The sequence below is a fragment of the Antechinus flavipes genome, chromosome 1 (assembly GCF_016432865.1).
Source record: "Antechinus flavipes isolate AdamAnt ecotype Samford, QLD, Australia chromosome 1, AdamAnt_v2, whole genome shotgun sequence".
Lineage (NCBI taxonomy): Eukaryota > Metazoa > Chordata > Mammalia > Dasyuromorphia > Dasyuridae > Antechinus > Antechinus flavipes.
Genome location: NC_067398.1, coordinates 269,927,280 through 269,950,909, shown reverse-complemented (window position 1 = coordinate 269,950,909; position 23,630 = coordinate 269,927,280). Strand labels below are relative to the sequence as shown.

The window sequence follows — 23,630 nt, the reverse complement described above, 5'->3', positions numbered from 1 at the left end:
ACATTAGGCCCCACCAGTATGCTTCCCACTGATTATCAGATAGACTGAATTAGTTTTTAGAAAATATATATCATGTACTTTATATATAAAGATATATCAAGGACAATTAGTACAGAAATAAGTCTTCCAAACTGGAGTCACTTTATCTTCCCTGCACAAAATCCCAAGTTATAATTATAATAAAATGGTAGTGGGGAAGGCAGAGCTATGATGGAGGTGAAAAGGCAAGAACTGTCCTGAATTCTCCCCCATTCCCCTGCAGATACCTTTAAGTAATGCTTAAAATAAATTCTAGAGCCCAGAACCCACATAAGGATGAAGTGAAACAGTTTTCTATCTTAAGACAATTTAGAAGATTGGCAGAAAAGCTCTATTTTACCAGTTCAAGAGTGGAGCACAATCCAGCCCAGGCCATGCCAATGCACATCAATCCCAGTAAACCAGGAATAGGTCTTAGGAGTGACTGAATTAGTGGCAGCAGTAACAGTACCCAGACCTCTCAGCCCACAGTTTATAAAGGGGTTGGGCAACTGGTCAAAAGGGTCCCTTTTTTGCCACCACCAGGGGCAGGACTCTTTTGCACTGCCCATACTTGGATCTGGATTGCAGTCTTTGGTCTAAGTCCCAGGACAAGGAGGAATACTAGCACATTAGAGCTTGCAGCCTCAATGTAGTAAGAATCCTGGTCAGAGTTCTAGAGTGGGAAAGAGTGCTTATAGTCTCTCACAGACCAGTGCATAGTACAGGATACACCTTTCCCTGGATCATACCACCTAGGAAGAACTGAAAACTTAGAGGTTCCTGGAATTATCTCTGAAAATAGCTGTACAAAAAAATCTGAGGCTGAGAATAGTGCTCCCTCAGTCCTGTAATAAGCAGACAGGACTTTTTTTTTTTTTATCATAAAGTTGAAAGGCAAGAAATAGATTAGAAAATGAACAAACAGCAGAAAAAGATCCTGACTATATGTTACTATGGTGACAAGCATGTTCAAAACACAAACTCAGAAGATGACAGTAAAGTCAAATCTACATCCAAGGCCTTAGAGAAAAAAATATGGATTGACTCTAGGCTTTGCAGGAGTTAGAAAATAATTTTAAATATCAAGTTAGAGAGATATAGAGTACAAATTGGGAAGAGAAATGAGAGTGGTACAAGAAAATGATGAAAAAAGAGTCAACAGCTTGGTAAAGGCACCAAAAAAATCCAGAAGAAAACTGTGCCTTAAAAAACAGAATAAACCAAATGATTAAAAAAAAAAGACACAAAAAATCCAATAAAGAGAAGAATGTTTTGAAAAGCAGAATTGACCAAATGGAAAAAGATGTACAAAAATTCATTGAAGAGAACTTATTAAAAAGATTTAATCAAATGGAAAAATAGGTTCAAAAATCCACTGAAGAAAAAAAACTCCTTAAAAGTTAGAATTGGCCAAGTGGAAGTGGACTTCATAAGACATCAAGAAATAATTTTTAAGAAAGAAAAAAATAAAAGACAATGTGAAATATCTCACAGGAAAAAAAAAAACTGACCTAGAAAATAGATCTAGAAGAGATAATTTAAGAATTACTTGGCTATCTATTAACCTTAATCAAAAAAGGGGCCTAAACATCATCTTTCATGAAAGTTTCAAGGAAAACTGCCCTGATATTTTAGAACTGAGGATAAAATAGAAACTGAAAAAATCCACCAGTCACCCCCTGAAAGAGATCCTAAATGAAAACTCCAAGGAATATTATATCCAACTTGTAAACAGACAAAAAGAAACAATTCAAATATCATGGAACCTCAATCAGGATAAACAAGATTTAGCAGTTTCTACATTAAAGTATTGGAGGGCTTAGAATATGATATTCTGGAAGGCAAAAGAGCTAGAATTACAACCTAAAATCATCTACTCAACAAACTGAATATATTTCTTCAGGGGAAAAACAGATACTCTGTTAAATAGAGGATTTTCAAGCATTCCTGATGAAAAGATCAGAGCTGAGTGAAAAAGGTGACTTTCAAATAAGAGAATCAAAAGCGTAAAAAGGTAAATGAGAAAGAGAAATCATATGGGATTTAATATAATTAAACTTTATATTCCTACATGGAAAAATAATACTTGAAACTCCTAAAAACGTTCTATTAGGAAAGTTGGAAATAATATAAGTAGACAGAAAGAATATGATTGAAACAATCATCTCAAGTTCACTATTTTTCTTAACAAAATCTGACTTATGAATATAATGTAATATTTTATTGTGCCATAAGAAATAACAAAAGGGTTAGTTTCAAAAAAACTTGGAAACACTTGTATGACCTGATGCAGAAAGAAGTGAGCAGAACTAAGACAATGCATTTATTATCAAGACAAATCACTTTTGAAAGCCTTTCTGACTCTAATCAATGCAGTGACCAACCATAATTGCAAAAGGACCAATACAAAACCATGACACCCATCTTCTGAGGGAAGGATGTATATTTCTATACATCACCAATATGGGAATTTGTTTTGTTTGGCTATGCATATTACAAAGATTCTCTTTTTCTTCTTTCTAATTGTGAAGGAAAGTGGGATCAGTAAATGTTAATTTAAAAAATTCTTTTTAAAGAAAAGGAAAGACTTTAAGTGAGTACTTTATTGTTTTATATGTACTATGTGTTTCAATATCCTCTCACAAGATGTCTCATCCCTATTTTTTACTTTAAGTGCCAAAGAGGAGGAAGGGAGAAAGGGGCAAAGACTATCCAACACGTCACAAATTCTAGTTTAGATTTCTTTACCTTTGTGTATATATGTCATGGACCCCTTTGACAATTTGGTAAAACTGATGACACTTTTTCAGAATATTTCTTAATTTTAAAAAAGGGCAGAAGATTACAAAGGAAATCAATTATATTTAAATAGTCATCAAAATACTTTTAAAAAGAAAGTTCAGAAACTCCAGTTTAAGAACTTCTAAGTCTAGTAGACTTTTTAAAAGAAAAAAAAGTTTGTTTGTTTGTTTTTTTTTTCATCTCTTTCTATTGGAAATTCTCTAGCTCTGGATCTGTGAGATGAAAGCATATGCTTGGTAGTTGCTCTTTCATTTTGAATTAGAGACACCATCTCTTTTAAGGTTCTGATGGCAACATAATACAGGGAACACTGAATAGGGAAGAAATGAGCTTGATGGCTGGGTGATGGGTGTTTAGTTATGCAGGAAGGGTTTGGGGAAAAGCGACTTTAGTCAGATGATTTTTCCTTTTTTAACCAAGCAATCCTGGCACAAAATTTTAGGCATGCTCCTTTTTATGATAACAAATAGAAGTGGAGCACAAATGATATGGGAATTGAGATTCCAGAATCTGCCCATGAGTGGTGCTGCTGCTCTGAAATTCTATCCCTCTGCCTTTTATTTTTCAATTTTGCTTCAGTAAATTTATTTTAATTCAAGTATGAGTCATCCCTTTTGAGCTCACACCAAAGTGGGGAAGAGAGAATGGGGAAATAAATGAAATGAGGAAACAAGCCAAGATAATTATGGTTGTTGAGGGAATTAATGTATGCTCCTTCAAAATGATAAGAATCTGGGAAAAGCTTCTGGTTTTGAGCCAGTGCCCATAAGCCAAAATTATGATTCCTGTCAGCACATACACAGTGAAAGTAAGTTGGTATGGTTTGAGTTTGGAGCCCCACCTAGTGGCTTTGACAGATTTGTACTCTATGCAACTTAAAATGCACCTCCTTTTCCCTCATAGTGCCCATGTAATGCATGATTCATATTGAAAGAAGGGAAGTGGAGGAGAAGAGGTTATTTGCTTTTTTATACACTTTACAAATGTAATAGGATGAAGGTATAAGGAAACAGGAGACTCCCCACCTCTACTCTGCCTAGAGCAAACTCCGTGGAATATTGAACCTTGTTCTTCTAGAAAAAGGTTGAACATATTGTAGTATGACACAACAAACTCTTGTTGATACCTTAGTCCTCTCCCTATCCTATAACAATGGAAATAGAATAGGGTGCTGATGTTGCATCAATTAAAGAAGGGACACCTTCTATCTCCTTCCTGATTCTGGGGATGTATAACAAGTAACTCTTACTTTCTGTGCTTCCAATGAGGGGTGGGAAAGAGATCATGTCCTTCTTTTCAGTCTAATGTCTAGGAAGACTTGGCAGCTAAAGCAAGGGCCTGATTATGTAAACTGGATCTGGACTGTAGAACTCTAGCTGCCTTTTCTGCTTTGTAATTCTTTACTGAGTATAGGTGATGAATATAATCCTAAAATGGGCATTTCTAGTTTTAGAATCAGCTTTGTGAATTCAAGTGATTCTGAGTCCCTTAGTTAGAGCTAATTGGGATCTATATCAAAGAGGATGCCACCAGCAAAAAGATAAGCTCAATCACTTTCCTGGCTTATCATGTTATGCCACAGTTCTCTTTAACTATCATGACTCAGTTTCCCTGTACGAGTTTCCCTTGTCCCAGTTTCCTTAACTGTTCTGTCTTAATCCCTTTAGTTGTAAATCCCACTCTGACCCAGTAAAACTAAGGATTATTTGCTCTCAGGTTATAAATTAGCAAGATAAACAAGAGAGTAGACCTCCTGACTCTTTTGTGTCCTCAAGAATTTACAATATCCTTCTAAAATATTCCAAGATACCCCACGATATCTTTACTTCTTTGTATTCAGACGTCCTGTCTCTGGATTTTTTTTTAGGATTTATGGCCTCCCCTTCCTGATAGAAACTTTCCCTCCTTTCCTCTCCTTTGTCTCCAAAAAGGTACTTAAAGGTTTGAGATTCTCCCATTCAGCACTGGATAATTCCAAATGAGAGTCTTGTCCAGTCAATCTTACCCTCCATTAAAATATTAAAAACTCTCTAATCTCTCTCCTGCATCAGTTTTTCTGGCATTACAATCAGAAGACAGAGAATTAAGCAATTGTCTGGATAATGCAGAACTAAGGTGACATGCAAAATGCCTATTCATGATTTTTGAAAATTACTTTTTTTTTATTTTTTTATGTTTATGTCTCAATTTCTTATTAGGGTATAATGGTAGTTACAATAGCTTGTTTACTTTTTTCTATTATTGCCTGTTTGTGAGTCTTTTGTGTCAAGCATTTCTTTTTTGCATGTGTGGAGAAAATAAATAGCTGTTCTATGGTTGATTTATTTATATCTTGTGTATATCTTTTATGTTCTCTCCCACATTCGACTTTGAATTTCTTGAGAGGAAGAACATTTTTTTGTCCCCTTTTTTGTATGGCCAGGCTTGGCACAAAGCTGACACATGGTAATCAACTTATTAACAGCTAGTTGACTGACTCACTAACATTGCATACCTTTGTAAATACTTTTCTATATCTCCTTTTTACAGATCAACTGAAGCCATACATACATTTTGAGTTATCTTCTCCTCTCACATTCTACCAAGATCCTAGAGTGGAGCTGCAAAGAGCTGAAAGTGTGGTGAGAAAAAGAACCTTAGTGTCAAGTAAGAAATTGAAAGACAATTTTCCTAGGACTCTGAAGAGATTATTAGTATTGTTGCATAAGGGACAGAAAGGAATACTATTTGCTTAGTAAGTTTAGTCTGCAAATCATTTTTAAAAGTTTCTTTTTTAAAAATGGCTCTCCCCCCTCAAAAAAAAAAAAAAAAAAAAGATGTTCAAATGGAAATGGCTCTTAACTCTTTCCCTTTAGCTGAGTGTTTGTAAACAAACACTTCAGTGTTCTGAATCTTAAGGCCAAAACCCCAAAAGTAATGCAAACCATCTCTCCAAATGTATCTTTTCAATTCGAGAGTGACTGTGTATCAGATTTTCTTAAAAGGACAAATCTGTGTTGCAAATTGCACCCAACCCTTCAGGCTACTTTGTGTATCTTATCATTTATTCCCAGTGTACAATCTAGTAATAGTATATCACTCCAGCTCACATTCCCAATCACAGAAATACTCTAAAAACCTCCCTAAAGTGTGGGGTTGGATCCGAACAGAAAGTTCCTCTCTAATCTCCAATTTCTGTAGAGGGTTTTTGGACTAGATTAGTGATAGAGAAATATTTTGGAAGTGAAGGGCTAAAGGTAAAAGTGAATCACAGCATTTCAAACTACTCTGAAGTGGTCTAGAATTACTTCTAGGTTCTGGCCCTGATTCAATATTGATCTGGGTATATAAAAAGTAAATGGAATATTAATTATTAAAGTTATGGCATTCTCAATTGGTTGAACATCCCATGACCAGATTTTTTTTTTCTATAATAACCTTTTAGGCTACCCCAGGTTTAAAGTACTATGTGGGTCCCTATTTTGAATATTATAGCTCATAAAGACCTATGAGGTAATGTGGTTACTTTTCAATAGTCTACCAGAGGATATGAGTCTCTCAAAGCAATATCTATCCATCACATCCAGTCTCATTACATCTAGTAATTTCATTAATTGAATTTGGTGACTCATTGGAATATCAATATAACTGTACTATGCCCTTCTTAGAGTACTAACGTCTTTTTTAGGTTAGTTTCTTTACTAATAAGCTAGTTCTCATTTTTATTACACTTTGGAGAGAATTGCAGTTTTTTTTTTTTTAATTGAAAGTTGGTGATAACTGAACTGAGCAAGTCTATTGATGCTATTTTTTTTCAGCATGTACTCACATCATATCTCTGTGTCACATTTTGATAATTCTTGAATACTTCAAACTTTTTCCATTATTATTATATTGTTATTTGATGTTACTATTGTAATTGTTTTCAGGGACCATGAACCATGCTCATATGAACTTAATCAATGCATGTGTGTATTCTCACTGCTCTACTAACCTGCTTTGCTGTCTCACTCCCTCTCCTCAGGCCTTTCTATTCCCTGAGATACAACAATATTGAAATTAGGCCAATTAATAATCCTGATAATAGCCTCTAAGTGTTCAAGTGAAAGGAAGTCAATTGGCAAATTTCACTTTTGTTTTATTTAAAGAAATGTTGACAGCCATCTCAACCTTTAACAATCACCATTTTGATCAATCAACAGTCATTAACACTGTGGCAAAACTTCCACCAGTAAAAAAACAAAACAAAACAAACAACAAAAAAAAATTACAACTCACTGAAGGTTCAGATAGCATTTTTAAACAATGAAGTATTTTAAAATTAAGGCATGTATATATTTTAACGATATGATCCTATTGCACAATTAATAGACTAAAAGTATGGTATTAAAAAAAAAACCTTTTATATGTACTGGGAAATCAAAAAATTCATGTAACTTGCTTTATTGCAGTGTTTTAGAACTGAATCTACTATCTCCAAGGTATGTACAGTATAAAAGCAACAAAGTAAATAATAGGCAGTCTCACATCCCTGATTATCTGTTTGTGCTCATGGAAATGGCATTGAATTCCTTGAATTCCTATAGCTACCATGTTTCAGGTTCAGCAGAAATCCTCACTTAAGGTAATAAATCCCATGCTCCAGGATTCATCCTTCACAAACCCTTTTCCAATTGGTAAAAGTTGATAAGACCTTTCTGGGAATCTCTAATGAAATCTTCTAACCAGGGATAGGGCATGTCTTCACATCTATGGGGCTAGAGCCAACATGTTCCAATAATTAGGAGAAGCAGGAAGGGTAGGGAGGGATCTGATCTGGGGTGAGAACAGATATAATTTGAAAAAGCCAGGTGGGGTTTACCTAGGGTGTGTCAATGGGACAGGATCCTAAGGCTGGGAGAAGCATTTGAACCTGTTGAACTTAAGAGATTTTAAACCAGGAGTACATAGAAGATTAGTTAGCCAAAAGAAGAAGTTGCTCCAGGGAATTGACACTATCTGAATTCTTAAAATTTAGGGCTTTTTATTATAGTAATTTGTACCTTGTACCCTTTATCCCAGACTAAGGCTAGACATGGATGTGGTCTGCCAGCTCTCCTTTTGATTCAACTATTCCCATTATGCCATTCAATTTATATACAATGAAAATAGCAATGGGTCTGCAGTCTGAGGACCAGGGTTCAAATTGTGTTTCTCATGTCTGCTTCCTGTGTGACTTGGGGGAAGTCATTTAACTTCCCATGAATTTTAGCTTTTTCAATCATGAAATAAGGAGACTGGGCCAAATGACCTTGAACATTTCTTCCAGCTCTAAATCTATGATCTTCCCCAGAATCTGGTCCTAGTCCTTGAAGGAATGAAAATACCCCAATTTTCAAGGACTTTATATTAATAGAGGAGACAACAAATATACATATACACATACACATATATACACATGTGTATATACATATATAAATATACACAGAGAGACATATATATGTATGTATATATGCATATATATATATCCAAAATAAATAAAAAAATACAAAGTTACTAAATACAAAATAGAGAAGGAGAAGTTGGGAGAATCAAAAAACACTTCATTTGGAGAGTTGTGCTGGAGTCATTTTTTTTCCTTTTTTTATTAAAGTTTTTATTTTCAAAACATATGCATGAATGATTTTTCAACATTGACTCCTGCAAAACCAAATTTCTGCCCCCCTTCTCTCCTTCCCTTCCCCCATATGGCAAGCAATCCAATATATGTCAAATATGTGCAATTCTTCTCTATATATTTCCACAATTATCATGCTACACAAGAAAAATCAGATCAAAAAGGGAAAAAATTGAGAAAGAAAATGAATAGCAAGCAAACAACAACAAAAAGGGTGAAAATGCTATGTTGTGTTCCACACTCAGTTCCCACAGTCCTCTCTCTGGGTATAGATAACTCTCTTCATCACAAAATCATTGGAATGAAGCTACATCTTAAAGGAAGAAAAGGATGCTATAAATTGAAGAGGGAGAACATTCCAAATGTAAAAAAGGAGAGGATTCTTTATTCAGATTAGTGTGATCAGATTAATTAATGTAGATTATTGGGATGTTATGGGTATTCAGGGAATGCTTGACCTCTGGTGTGAAGTCAACTGCCAAGCTCTTTTCAGAACTACTTTCCACCTTTGATATGTACTTGATTCACTGAACTTTCAACTGTGGCTTCAAGAAATTGTAGCATACACAGTATCACATCTTGGCAACTATTTTGGCAGATACATTAAGCCGAGGTAACTGAGGGGTCTCAAATCCATTAGTGAGTTTGTGGGGTGTTCCGTTCCAAGCAAATGAAGACTTCCCTGGTGGAATGGGTGTATGAGAACAATTTGTTCCAACAGCCTTGAAAGTGATTGTAGTAGGCACTGTGGAGTTCTTAAGAGTCTGGTTAGACATCAGAGAAGACAGGTCATCTACCACATCCCAAGCTATCATTAATAATCTTGACTTTTGTCTTGCCATTGGGCTCTGGAAGAGTGAGGACTTTGAACAATTCTGTCTCATCTTAATCCAATTTATCTGTGAGTCAAAAGACATCACCTATTTGAGCAATAATGAACTGAACCAACTACACCCAGCGAAAGAACTCTGGGAGATGACTATGAACCACTACATAGAATTCCCAATCCCTCTATTTTTGTCCACCTGCACTTTTGATTTCCTTCACAGGCTAATTGTACACTATTTCAAAGTCCGATTCTTTTTGTACAGCAAAATGACTGTTTGGACATGTATACATATTGTATTTAACTTATACTTCAACATATTTAACATGTATTGGTTAACCTGCCATCTGGGGGAAGGAGTGGGGAGAAGGAGGGGAAAATTTGGAACAAAAGGTCTTGCAATTGTCAATGCTGAAAAATTACCCATGCATATATTTTGTAAATAAAATGATATATATATATATATATATATATATATTATATATATATATATATATATATATATATATATATATAAAGACATATAACTATTTCAGTTTACTATATGGACTATTTCTGCCTAATCTGTGGTAGAAATTTCAGATCTTGTATTGGTCTGATCAGCCACAGTCTGACACACTGTACCTTGAACCTGCTGTGGTGATGTCATTTGATCTTCTTCAAGCATGCTGGACAGCATCCAGATTAATGCAATTATGGAAGATGTAAATAATAATAATAAAAAAAAGTATAAAGGAGAGTTTAAGCAATTTTCCTAAAATCCTAATAATAAGTGAAGTCCTTAATCAATCAGAGAGTAATCTAAGACCTTGGCCATTGAAGGTAATGGACATCACACAAGAAATATCATGCAACTGATTGACTCAGTTGTGCCTCATGGTTCTCTATAGGGTATGTCAAAATTTGTAGTAAAGTTTTAAGCTACTAATGCTTAACTGCACTAAGATTTTGGAACCTCCCCATATGTCAACTATCAATTAATTTATCAGAGGAGGAGTCTGAGCTCCAGAATCCTTTATGGGAATGACTACTTTGTCTATATAGCGAGAAGAAGATTTTCCTATCCCTTTTAGTGTTGTTCGTGTGATCAGAACTTCTATATTGGAATATATATTCTACTACTAGTCAAGGAGAAGAGGAATATAGTGCCTACTATGTGTCAGGCACAGAGTTAAGTGGAGTTTTAAAAATTTTGTTTTTACAAAATCCCATTTGTAGAAACATATGCCTGAGAATGGATCCATATGTAGACACAATTACTGAAGGAAAATAGATTGACCAAGGAGATTAAGATTTGAATTATTTATTGGCAGTTATCTAGTCATCTAAAGGGCATACAGCCTATGAGGAGTCAGTGCCACTCAAACTTAGCTGATGGTTCATGATGATATGAGACACCTTGCTCATCAGATATTTCTTTATGAAGATTGGAAGAGATATAGACAAAGGAGAGGATTGAATCTGTCTGAACCAGTGCTGTATTCTTTACATGCTATGGTTAAGTTAACTTCCATTTATTTATTGTTAGATGGTCAGTGATTGCCTCATTTTGTTCTAATATAGAACCTGAACTATCAGACTGACCTTGAGTCAATCTTGTCCTATACAACACTGTGGAACTGGAAAGTTCATTTCAAGTAGATTGGTTGCCTCAACTGTAGTGACAGGTCTGGTTTGGGGTGAGGGGAATGAGTTATCTTGTTTAGAGTATCTGCTATCATTAAAATGTCTTGGTATCCATTTGGGTTAGGGCAAACAAATAGCAAAACCTAACTGGCAGCATGGGGTACACTGGGTTTGGGGCAGGGTGGTAAATGAATCTCCTGTTCTATTGGTTCTATGGTATAGGCACATATTACATATTTTACATACTTATAATTTATATTATAGTTGCAGGTACTAAAAATCACAGATGATCTTTTGAAAGGTGATGAAAAAAAAACTCACCTCTTTTATGTACTGCTTGGGAGGTAATGTATTCCTTTCTGTCTCCATTACATTTTCTCCAGAGATCTATCATATCTAACTTTTCTAATATTCTATTTACCTCTTTGACTTTTTTCTTATTTATTTTGTGGTTTGATTTATCTAATTCTGAGAGTGCAAGGTTAAGATCTCCCACTATTATAGTTTTACTGTCTATTTCTTCTTGCAGCTCTCTTAATTTCTCTTTTAAGAATTTAGATGCTACACCACTTGGTGCATGTATGTTTAATATAGATAGTGCTTCATTATCCATGCTACCCTTTAGCAAGATATAGTGCCCTTCCTTATCTCTTTTAATTAGATCAATTTTTGCTTTAGCTTGATCTGAGATCAGGATGGCTACCCCTGCTTTTTTGACTTCACCTGAAGCATAGTAGATTTTGCTCCAACCTTTTACCTTTAACCTGCATGTATCTCCCCGCTTCAGGTGTGTTTCCTGTAAACAACATATTGTAGGATTCTGGCTTTTAATCCATTCTGCTAACCGCTTCCTCTTTATGGGGGAGTTTACCCCATTCACATTTATGGTTAGAATGACCAATTCTGTATTACTTGCCATCTTGTTAACCCCGGTTTACGCTTTTCTCCCTGCTTTCCCCTTTCCCCCCTTCCCAGTATTAAGCTTGTGAGCACCACTTGCTTCTCACAGCCCTCCCTTTTTAGTATCCCTCCCCCCACCTTAGAGTTCCTCCCCCTATCTTACCCCTTTCCCTCCCCGTTTCCGTATTCCCTTCCGCTTAGCTTATTCCTTCCCTTTTCACTTTTCCCTTCTCACTTTTCAATGAGGTGGGAGAAGTTTCACCATAGATTGAATATGTCTTAAGATTTTTCACTTAAAGCCAATTCTGAAGGCAGTAAGATACCCACTATATTCATCCCCCTCCATTCTTTCTCTCAGATATAATAGGTTTCCTATGCCTCTTCATGAGATGTACTACCCCCACTTTACCCTTTTTCTGGTACAATGTCCTTTCCACATCAATTTCTAGAACAAGGTATACATGTATTCTTTATACATCTATATAGTCGAAATATAGTTCCCAAGATTAATCTTTACCTTTTTAGATTTCTCTTGAGTTCTGTATTTGTAGATCAAACTTTTTGTTAAGTTCTGGCTTTTTCATCAGAAATAGATGAAATTCGCTTACTTCGTTGAATGTCCATCTTCTTCCCTGGAAAAAGATGCTCATTCTCGCTGGGTAAGTTATTTTTGGTTGCATACCAAGTTCCTTAGCCTTTCGGAATATCATATTCCAGGCCCTTCGATCTTTTAATGTAGCTGCTGCCAGATCCTGGGTGATCCTTATTGTGGCTCCTTGATACTTGAATTGGGTTTTTCTAGCCGCTTGCAATATTTTTTCCTTCGTCTGAAGGTTCTGGCATTTGGCCACTATATTCCTTGGTGTTTTGATTTTAGGATCCCTTTCAGTGGGTGATCGATGAATCCTTTCAATGTTTATTTTTTCCTCTGTTCCTATGACTTCTGGGCAGTTCTCTTTGATAATTTCCTGGAAAATAGTGTCCAGGCTCTTTTTTTCATCATGTTTTTCTGGAAGTCCAATGATTCTCAGATTGTCTCTCCTGGATCTGTTTTCCAGGTCTGTTGTCTTCCCCAGAAGGTATTTCACATTCTTTTCCATTGTTTGATTTTTTTGGATTTGTTTGACTGATTCTTCTTGTCTCCTCGAGTCATTCAATTCCACTTGTTCAATTCTGATTTTCAGTGAAGTATTTTCTTCACTCACTTTTTAAAAATCTTTTTCTAATTGTCCCATTGAGTTCTTTTGTTCTGTGGAATTTTTTTCCATTTCGCCAATTTTGTTTTCCAGTTCACCAATCCTATTTTTCAAGGATTTTACTTCTTTATCCACTCTCTCTTTAACTTTCTCCAGGCTTTTTTGCCAAGCCTCCCTCTCCTTTTCCCAAGCTTCCCTCTCCTTTTGCCAAGCCTCACTCTGCTTTCCCCATTTTTCTTCTAGCTCCCTTGTGAGAGCCTTTTTAATCACTTCTATGAGGTTCATCTGTGCTGAGGAACAGATGATCTCCTCCTTTGGGAATTCACCTGGGGACTGTCTGTTTTTAGTCTCCTCAGGATTTAGAGTCTGCTCTCTATCTGTGTAGAAGCTGTCAAGGGTTAAAGTCCTCTTCAGCTTCTTGCTCATTCTGTCTAATAATCAAAGACAAACTACCAAAGAAAAACAGAAAAAACTGGAGTCTTTCTTTGGGGGGGGGGAGGGGGGAGGGGCTGGGTATGTTACCGAGCTTCCTCTACAGACTGCAGGGGGCAGCAGTGAGGCACTAGCAGGACTGTGTGCACGTGGGCTCTGAGATCCCAGAGCGTGCTGAGTCACTGTGGGGGAGGAAGGGGGGGGGGCGGCCAGGTCCCGGGAGACTCCAGCTGTTTGGGGTTGTATTCTTCACCCCCGGTGTTTTTAGCTTCTCTGCTGGGCTGCTGACTTGCTGCCGGAGCAAAGTATCCAAACCTGTAGCAAAGCTCTCCCCGCAGAGACGGTTGCGATCACTCCCCACCCCCTCTCCAGTCTGCTCCCGTGCTCTCACTGCTGCTGCCTGCTGCCTGCGCCCGATCTAAAACCATCCCAGCCCTCCAGTAGAGACAGACCTTTCTTGGCGGATCTCAAGGATGGCTTCTCTTGGTAACTATTTGTGGGTTTTTTTTCAGTCAAGCATTAATTCAGAGGCTTGTAATGAAATGGATAGTGAGAGAAAGCGTGGAGCTTATGCAGCTGTGTGCCTCCTCTCCGCCATCTTAACCGGAAGTCTGCTTGGGAGGTAATGGCAGAGGAAGCAGTGCCCATTGATTCCTGCCAGGGACTCATCAAAGGTGCCATATCCACCTGAAGGGCTGATCTGAGCCTGAGTGTTGACATCTGTAACTGATACTGATCAAAAACTCTTAATAGCTCTGATTGAGATTGAACAGCTGCAATTTACAATCTATAAAAAGTCTTCTTATAGTAATTGATCAATCAGTTGATCATATTGAGTTGTCCACAATAGCACATATAACTATAGCATCAAATACCTCCACTTCCCAATTGAGGCAGTGTGATATAGGGAGAATGGCTCCGATGTCAAAACACCTGGGTTCAATTTTAGGAAAAGTCACTTACCTCTCTGGACTTCTATTTCCTCAATTTGTAAAAGGATGCATTAGATGGCCTCTGAGATCTTTTCAAGCTCTATATATGCAAATGCAAAGAGTGAAGTGAACCTTAGAGATAGTGAAAACTTTCACGATAATAAAGGCATCCATTTCTTCCTCAAATAAAATCACAGGTGTTGTTCTTTATACATCACCTTTGACATGGGTCTCTAATTCATGTAGAATTTATGAATTGGTTTTTTTCCTAAGCCCTTTGGGTAAAAAAAGTAGTAAAATGAAATGAACAATGGATTTAGATTCATTTTATCTAGATTTGGAGCTAATATTAAATTAATTACCAGGAAGTGGTTGGTATGGATGGTGAGGAGATTGTGTCCCCTCCGATCAGGACTGATTCTTCAAGGGTTGTTCTGATTGCAAATGACTTTTTTCCTCACATGGCATATGGTATCTATTTTGTAAGAAGAGTACATGCAAGGCTGGAATATGAAGGAGAGTGATGTGAGGGTAACCTGCTTGGCAACATTACATATGCCAGCCTCCATGATGAATTGTTTCTGTAGATCTGGTTTTATCCAGATAGGAGCAGCAATGAACTGGTTTTTCAGGATATTAAATGTTATTTTCCACCCCTGTTGAATATTAGAAAGCCTTGATGTTTCAGCACATCCCTGATGGGTGCCAAAAAATAGAGAACCCAGGGATTAAGAGGTAAAGTTAAAGAACTACTGTATATCTTTTGTAGTAAACAGGGTCCTCTATTGAAGTCTAGCCTGCTCCTTGCATGGATCCATGCTACTCTTCACCAACTGTTTATGTGCCTTAGAGATAAATTATCTCCTCAAATAGGTACTTCACAATTTTATTGATGAGTGAGGCAACTAAGTGGCTCAATGAACAGTGTTGGACTTGGGGATCAAAAAAGTATAAGTTTGAATCCTGCATCAGACATTTCCTTGTTGTGTGACCCTGGATGAGGCTCTAAATCTCTCTCAGTCTCTATTTCCTTATCTGGAATCTGGGAATATAATAGCACCTAGCTCCCAAAATTGCTATGAGGATCAAATGAGATGATAATATGGAAAATGATTTGCTAACCTTAGTGCATTATGTAAATGCTAACTTATTAGTGGGTCCCTGAGTAAGACAAATTTAATGAAACCATTTGATGTTGCTGTAGTGACCAGAACCAGAGAAGTTTAGTTCAAGAATTGCTAACATGGAATCCAAGCACATATTTTAAGAACTCCATGTTTATTTATTTTCACTAAATTTCCATTTAAGTTGAACATTTTCCCAAATTGTTAACATCACTATTGGAAAGACTCAATTGACTTCAGCAGACTGCCAACTGTTTCATATCATATAAAAAGTTTAAGAACTGCTATTGTAAAGAGGGGAGAAGATTGAATCCTAATGTAACAATACTACAGCATTACCCAGTATTATCCAGAAGTCAACTGTTTGCTCCAATAAGGTTGAATCTACTACTTCCTAAAGCAATTCATTGTACATTTGGTTAGCTCTAGTTATTGGCTTTTCTTGACCTCAAACCTAAATTTGTCCTTTTTTACAGCTTTTTCTCATTTACTCCAGGTAAGTTAGAATGGCTACTCTTACAATCCCAACTAATCAGTTTGTCTTGGCTGCTTCAGGGCCTCTGCCACATGCAGAGGACAACACAATAGACTTAAATCCATTTATATATCTTGTACTTCCTTTTAAGGTTCTCTGCTGTTAAGGAAATGTATTGGATTATTGGTAAAATAAGATAAAGCCAAAATTAGTTCGGATCTCACTTCAGATAATTTTTCAAACACTTATGCTAGAAAGGGTTCTAAAAGCCATTTACTCCCTAGGAAGTTAAATCTCTGAGCCAAATTGTTAAATTGACTGGGGGAATGTTAACATTTCACAAATAGGCAAAATGATCATAACTTGATTTATTGTTCTGTCAATTGTCTAGCCTTAAGAAAATGATGAAGATGTTAAATTTAATTTAAACTTAAATTTAAATTTAATTTAAAATTAAATTTAAAAGTTTATTGTGCAAAAAAAAAAAGTGGGAATGGGAGGAGTTGGTTGTTAAACATTTACTAGCATATCCTTGAATCAGTCAACCATATATGTTCAATAGGATAAATGAACAGATAAAAAATAACCAAAGAATAGATCATAAAGGTTTTTTTTTTTTTTGTTGTTGTTGTTGTTGTTGTTGTTTTTGGCTGAGGCAATTGGAGTTAAGTGACTTGCTTAGGGTCATACAGTTAGGAAGTTATAAGTGTCTGAGACCAGATTTGAACTTAGGTTCTCCTGACTTCAGAACTGGTGCTCTATACACTGTGCCACCTAGTTGCCCCTGTCATAAAGATTTGCTTGACACCTAACAGATGTAAGGGAATTTGGAGTTATCTTTTGAAGGGTTTCCTTATGGTTCCAGCAGATACAATCACCACTCCACACACTGGGAAATAGAAGCTGGCAAGCTTTTATCCTTAGTTCAGTTCTTAATACCTAAGCACATGGCAGTTCTCCAAGAACTTTCCCAGGCCCAGCTTAGAGGCAAGTCATCTTCCCCATAGCTCACCCCATCCCCATTCTAGTTCTTTAACTAGGAAGCTGAGCGATAGCTAGAGAAATATTCTGAGAACCAGAACGCTTAACTCTTCTGGACTATTTTTGGTCTTGTGAGGATGGAGGTGGTAAAGAATATGACCCAGAAGGTAGGCTACACTAAGAAAAATAGAAATATAGGATGAGAAATCAGGAGAATAAAGTTTAAAACAACAAATACCTCCCCTAATTATTCAGTCCTTGCTGGATCTTCATCCAAATCAAGCTCTCTTACTATTTAGGTATTCCTCAGGGCCGTGGACCCTTTTCTTTTTTCTCTCTATACTATTTCATTTGGTGAGCTCATCAACTCCCATGGATTTAATTACTATCTCTATACTAATGATTTTCAAATCTACCTATCCTTTCTCAACTTCTCTGCTGATCTCCATTTTCACATCACCAACTGCCTTCCAGACATCTCAAACTGGATCAGCAGACATCTTAAGCTAAATGTCCCAAATAGAATTCATTATCCTTCCCCCTGAAACCTCCCTTCCTCTGCTTTCTTTGTTACTACAAAGGACAATATCATCCTCCTAGTTCCCTGGGCTCATAATTTTGGAGTTATCCTTGACCTCCAAACTATCTCTATCCAAACTGTTGCCATAGTTTATAGATTTTATCTCTACAACAACTCTCATATAAGCCCCCTTCCCTTTTCTGACACTGTCACCTCCCTTGGTTATTGTTACAGGCTACTGGTGAGTTTTCCCATTCCATCCTTTATCCAGCCACCAAAGTGATTTTCCTAAAGTGCAGATCTGACAATGTTACTTTACTACACAGAAAATTCCAATGACTCCTTATTGCTCCCAGATCAAATACAAAATGCTTTGTTTGGTATTCAAAACACTTTATATATATTATATATATTAATAATTACATTATAATATTATATATATTATACCCCATGAAACCTTTCCAGTCTTCTTACATCTTAGTCCTCCCTACATACCCTTTGATTCTGTTCTATAAGGAAAACACTCCAATTCTTGGGCATTTCTTTTGGCTGTCCCCAATTCCTGGAATGTTCTCCCTCTACCTATTGACTTTCCTAGATTCCTTTAAGTCCCAACCAAAATCCCATTTTTTAAAGGAAGTCTTTTCCCAACACCTCTTTATTCTAGTACTTTCTCCTATTTATCCTATGTGTATCTGTGGTATTCTCTTCTTTTTTATAATATAAATGATAGTTCTCTGGGAACAGGTTTCTTGGGGAGGTTTTCTGGAGGCAGCCTTAATTTCAGTTAAAAGTAATAATCACTCCAAACGCAGCCAGGTATTAAAAGTTCAGATCTTTTATTGTTTCCTCCAAAATAGCCCAGTTAGTTTTTCTTAGAGGCCTATCTTTCTGCTTGGTTCCAAGACCTCTTTCAGTTGTCCTTTGCTTCTGCTTTCTTCAGCTTCCAGCCAGCACAAAGGTGGAAGATGGAATGAATCTGACTCCGCCTCCAAGAGTGAGCTTGTGGGCTTCTGTATCTCCCAGAGTGCTCTTCTCCGCCTCCTGGCAATGTTCCAAATTGACTCTGACTGACTCACTGAAGCTCTTTTTATGCTAGGTGTAAAAGGTTGACTCCTCCTCCAATAGTGGGATTATGGGATCCGAGAGTGGGATTTTGGGTTTCTGACTTGTGAATCTCATACTGAATACTGACTTGTGAATCTCCCAAAAGTGTGAACTCCAATGAGTACTTAAATACATTAGTGAGCTAGAGAATTTGCTAAGTACCATGCTAAATTAGGCAACTGACTTACCATTTTGTAAGGATTCTAACATCTTCCCACTTTCTTTTGATTTAGAACATAAGGGGGTCATGACCTCCCTGACTTCTCAAGGAGATAACCCCCCCTCCAAAAAAAGGTGATCATGCCTTCCCTGACTGCTCAAAAAAGAAGTGAAAACACCATAAAAAGAAGATGGTCACACCCTCCCTGACATCTCAGGAAGGGAGATGAAAATACCAAAGGAAATAGAAAATCAAATCAGATTAGCGGGTTTCTAAAGGGGCTCACTTGAAACAGGTATACATAAATCCATCAATATGGGAGGTATTATACATAATTACACAAAATACATAAGCACATAGCAATATAACACAGGCTAGTAGTAATGTAACAAATAACATGAATCAATATGAAGAATTGGTACATGTCCATAAGTTCTAGAAACAGTCCAAAAGGAATCCATTGTCCGTTAGTTCATGTGCTAGGAATCCAATAATTACTGTAAGCTCTGAAGTACTGCAATAGTCTCATCAACAATTTTTTCATCTCAAGGAATCCAATGATTCCTGAAGATTTTGTTCTTAGGTCTTCTCCTTTGTTTCCAGATTTTTCTCTTTCTCTGTTTCTCTTTGATGGACAAAGTGAATACGGCTCGTTGACACCCATCTGATTCCTTCTCTACCTGTAGAGATACAAGCAAACCCTCTTCCCCAAGCAGTTAACCTATCTGGTCCCTTCCATTCACCACTTTCTGGATCTCTCCACATCACCTGTCAATTATCTAAAGATAGTGGAACTGCTTGCACTGGACACTGCTCTTCTGGTGGGTTATAAAACCTGTCTGCTGGAGCCAGTGCATCTTTATCAAAAATTAAAAAATTAATGGTATAGAGAACTAAATTTAGAAGTTCTCTAGGGTTACCCATGGCTCCCCCTTTCTTTTGTTTTTGGAGGAGTGTCTTAATATCTCTGTTTCTTCTCTCTATGATTACATGACCTTGAGGATTAAAGGGTATGCCAGTGGTGTATAAAATCTTATACTGTGCACAAAAGTATTCAAAATGTCTAGAAGTATATGCAGATCCATTATCTGTTTTGATTTCTTGTGGCACATCCATAATTGCGAATGCTTGGATGCGGAATTCAGTGACCACTTGGGCTGTCTCTTTTGCTGTTGGTATTGCAAAAGTGAATCCTGAAAAGGTATCTGCCACAATATGGATAAAAGACAAACGACCAAAAGATTTATAATGGGTCACATCCATTTGCCCGATTTCATTAGGTCTCAAACCATGAGGGTTCTTCCCTGGAGGGAACATAGGAGGATGGAAACGAAGGCAAGCTGTACAGCTTTTTACTATGCTTTTAGCTTCCTCTTTTGTTATCCCAAATTGTAAACGTAAAGCTCGAGCAGCCTGATGATATTTAGAATGGGATTCCTGGGTTTCCTGAAACAAAGGCGTACTGGCTAACATAGTTAAAAGGCTATCTGCCTTTGAATTTCTATCAAAAATAGGACCTGGAAGATTGGCTAAGATGACAGGAAAAAATAATGATGAATGTTGGAGGGGATGCGGGAAAACTGGGACACTAATGCATTGTTGGTGGAGTTGTGAACGAATCCAACCATTCTGGAGAGCAATCTGGAATTATGCCCAAAAAATTATCAAATTGTGCATACCCTTTGATCCAGCAGTGTTTCTATTGGGCTTATATCCCAAAGAAATACTAAAGAAGGGAAAGGGACCTGTATGTGCCAAAATGTTTGTAGCAGCCCTATTTGTAGTGGCTAGAAAGTGGAAAATGAATGGATGCCCATCAATTGGAGAATGGCTGGATAAATTGTGGTATATGAATGTTATGGAATATTATTGTTCTGTAAGAAATGACCAGCAGGATGAATACAGAGAGGACTGGCGAGACTTACATGAACTGATGCTAAGTGAAATGAGCAGAACCAGAAGATCATTATACACTTCGACAACAATATTGTATGAGGACATATTTTGATGGAAGTGGATTTCTTTGACAAAGAGACCTAACTGAGTTTCAATTGATAAATGACGGACAAAAGCAGCTACACCCAAAGAAAGAACACTGGGAAACGAATGTGAACTATCTGCATTTTAGTTTTTCTTCCCGGGTTATTTCTACCTTCTGAATCCAATTCTCCCTATGCAACAAGAGAACTGTTTGGTTCTGCAAACATATATTGTATCTAGGATATACTGCAACATATCCAACATATAAAGGACTGCTTGCCATCTAGGGGAGGGGGTGGAGGGAGGGAGGGGGAAAAAAAATCGGAACAGAAATTTAAAAAAAAAAAAAATAGGACCTGGAAGTCCACTATGTGAGTGGACATGCAAGATATAAATCTTACCTGAATGCTTTCTCACTTGCTCTTGAAGTTCCTAAAAGAGCTGATATATATTAGAAGCTGCAAATTTTATTTGGGCTGTGGCAGTTCTTTGTACCACACCTACTGAATAGGCTGAATCAGATAATATATTTATGTCTCCTGGGTAATAAGTGAGAGCTAGCATGATTGCATATAATTTATTCTGCTGAGTGGACTGAAAAGGAGTTCTGACTACTCTATGGTTAAATCATGAGAGTATACAGCACAACTATTTTGTTTGGGTGCGCCTATAAAAGATAGTTGGTCCTTTAAGAGGAACCTTAGAAACCTTTTCCTCAAAAGTCCATTGCCAATTATGTAATAGTCTGATTATCTTTAATGGAGACCCATGTGCAAAATTTGGAGCCATGGCCAATAAAATTTGCCACTCTGGGATGGTCTCACAGCATACATTAATTTGTGCGTTAGTATAAAATGTGTATATTTTGTCAGGTCTTATCCCAGATAATTGCATTACTTGCTTAATATCCTTTAATAAAATTCTAGCCACAAGCACTGGGTAAGGAGTAAGGCTTTGTTCTGATTGTGCTAGGAGGTTCACCCACTCTATCACACTGTCTCCTTGATGAAGGACTGCTGTGGGTGCCTCTTTTGTAGCAAAAACTGATATTTCCAAGGGTTTTTGAGTTATTCTTTCAACCACGTTGGATAAAGCCAGTTCAACTTCTCTCAAAGCCTCTCGAGCTTCTTTTGTAAGCTGGTGTGGTGAATTTAAAGCAGTGTCTCCCCTTAAAATGGCATATAGAGATTGCAATTGATTGGTAGTTAAGCCTAGCACTGGAAGCATCCATTGGATATCTCCTATTAATTTTTGGAAATCATTTAAGGTGTTCAACTTCTCTGTTCTTAAAGAAAGCTTTTATACTCTGAACCAAAACTAAGTCTGTTTTCTAAACATCTGTTCCATTTTAGCTGAAATTCTACTTTAACTCTTTTAACAATTTATCACTTTGTAAAAATTCTAACATGTATCTATATGTTCGTACATTATCTTCACCACTAGATTATAAGTTTTTTGAAGGCAAGAAAATATCTTTTGCCTTTTTATATACATAATGCTTATCACAATACCTGCTTCATAGTAGGCACTTAATAAATGTTTGATTGGTTGATTGTATCCTAATGATTTTTTTGGAGGAGGAGATATTCAAGGTTAGTATCAGAAGGGTTTGAGATGGGACCAGAGTCTCATGGATCCTTATTACTTCTTGGAAATGGAGTTCTCTGATTTCTCTAAGACTTGAGTTAACAACTTCAATAGTACAGACAATTTTGGCATATCAGCTTATGAGGAGTGGAAGTTCTCTAGGTGGCAAGTGGAAGGTTGGAATTAGTTACACTGTGGAGCAGGTACAAATGCTGATTTAAAAGGAGCTGTCTCTGACAGATTCCACAGATGTTTCAGTTTTTTAGTTCTCACAGATTTCGGGGCAATGACTGGCTAGATGGGATGGTGAACTCAGAATCAAAATGCTTTCAGGATAACTGAAATCTTTTATCTATAGTCCCAGAACTAGAATGTTACCAACAAACAAAAAGGGATGAACATTGTTGCAATTTGGGAAAAAAAGGAGGGATTTTCCCAGAAGTTTAGGAGTATAAAGCAAATTATGATAGGCAAGAGACAATATAGGTAGTAAAACACTAGCAGGAATTGAACTCCTCACATTGAGTTCTTTTATTTTTAAATAACTTGACCACTGTCAAGGGGAATGGCCTTGAGGCATGGTGTTTGTTTTTTTTTGGGTGGGGAAAGGACCATTTGGGTCTTTGCTTTAAAGAAGTTACAGCATTCCCCTGAGACATTTCCAGCAAGCAAAGTCAATTTATACATTAGAAGAAAGGATAGAGTTTATGGATTTTAAAATTCCTAAATAAGATATGTCTTTTCATACATTGTGCATAGTTGAATAAATTAGGCAATATTGAAGCAAATGTGGCAGCCACAGTTTTGTTGACACTCTTACAGGTGGAAAACTGACTGCAAATCCTAGAAGGAAGAGAGAACCCCTAGCTCTTAGTCATTTCCATTCTTTTCTCCTTTTCTGTCGGTTGGTCTTTCAACCCTTTTAAAGAAAGCCACAATAGTCATTATTTGGGTAAAATAATATCTCCACTGTGAAGAGACAGACTGTGAAGAGAGAATAAGATTGCATTCACTCTGCCATACTCCTTGTGCCACTCTGGGAGAAACCTTTAACTTCTCAGTGACCCAAGTTACTCTCTGATTTCAGCTACTTCTCACCCCAGGTAGTAGAAGGAGCTCTTTACATAAATGAAATCAAATTGGAAAAATCTTCAGTTACAGTTTCTTCTGTAAGGACCACAGATGACAAACTTCTTGTCCACAATAGAGTTCTACTACAAAAATTCAAAGTGGAGTGCTGGTCTTGGATTCAAGAAGACATGAGTTCAAATCCAGTCTCTAACCTTACTATGTGGTCCTAAGCAAACTATTTAACCTCTGCCTCAG

The 23,630-nt window shown here is 36.9% G+C and overlaps 1 protein-coding gene across 3 annotated transcripts in view; it reads left to right on the top strand.

Annotated features, from left to right (window-relative positions):
* The window catches only part of PTBP3 (polypyrimidine tract binding protein 3), a 244,874-nt gene that overhangs the window by 15,378 nt on the left and 205,866 nt on the right, over positions 1 to 23,630 (top strand). For all 3 annotated transcript variants that reach the window (XM_051961216.1, XM_051961222.1, XM_051961230.1), the window contains one exon: positions 5,353 to 5,444. The gene's annotated coding sequence lies outside the window, so the exon portion shown is untranslated. The remainder of the gene's footprint in view (positions 1 to 5,352; positions 5,445 to 23,630) is intronic.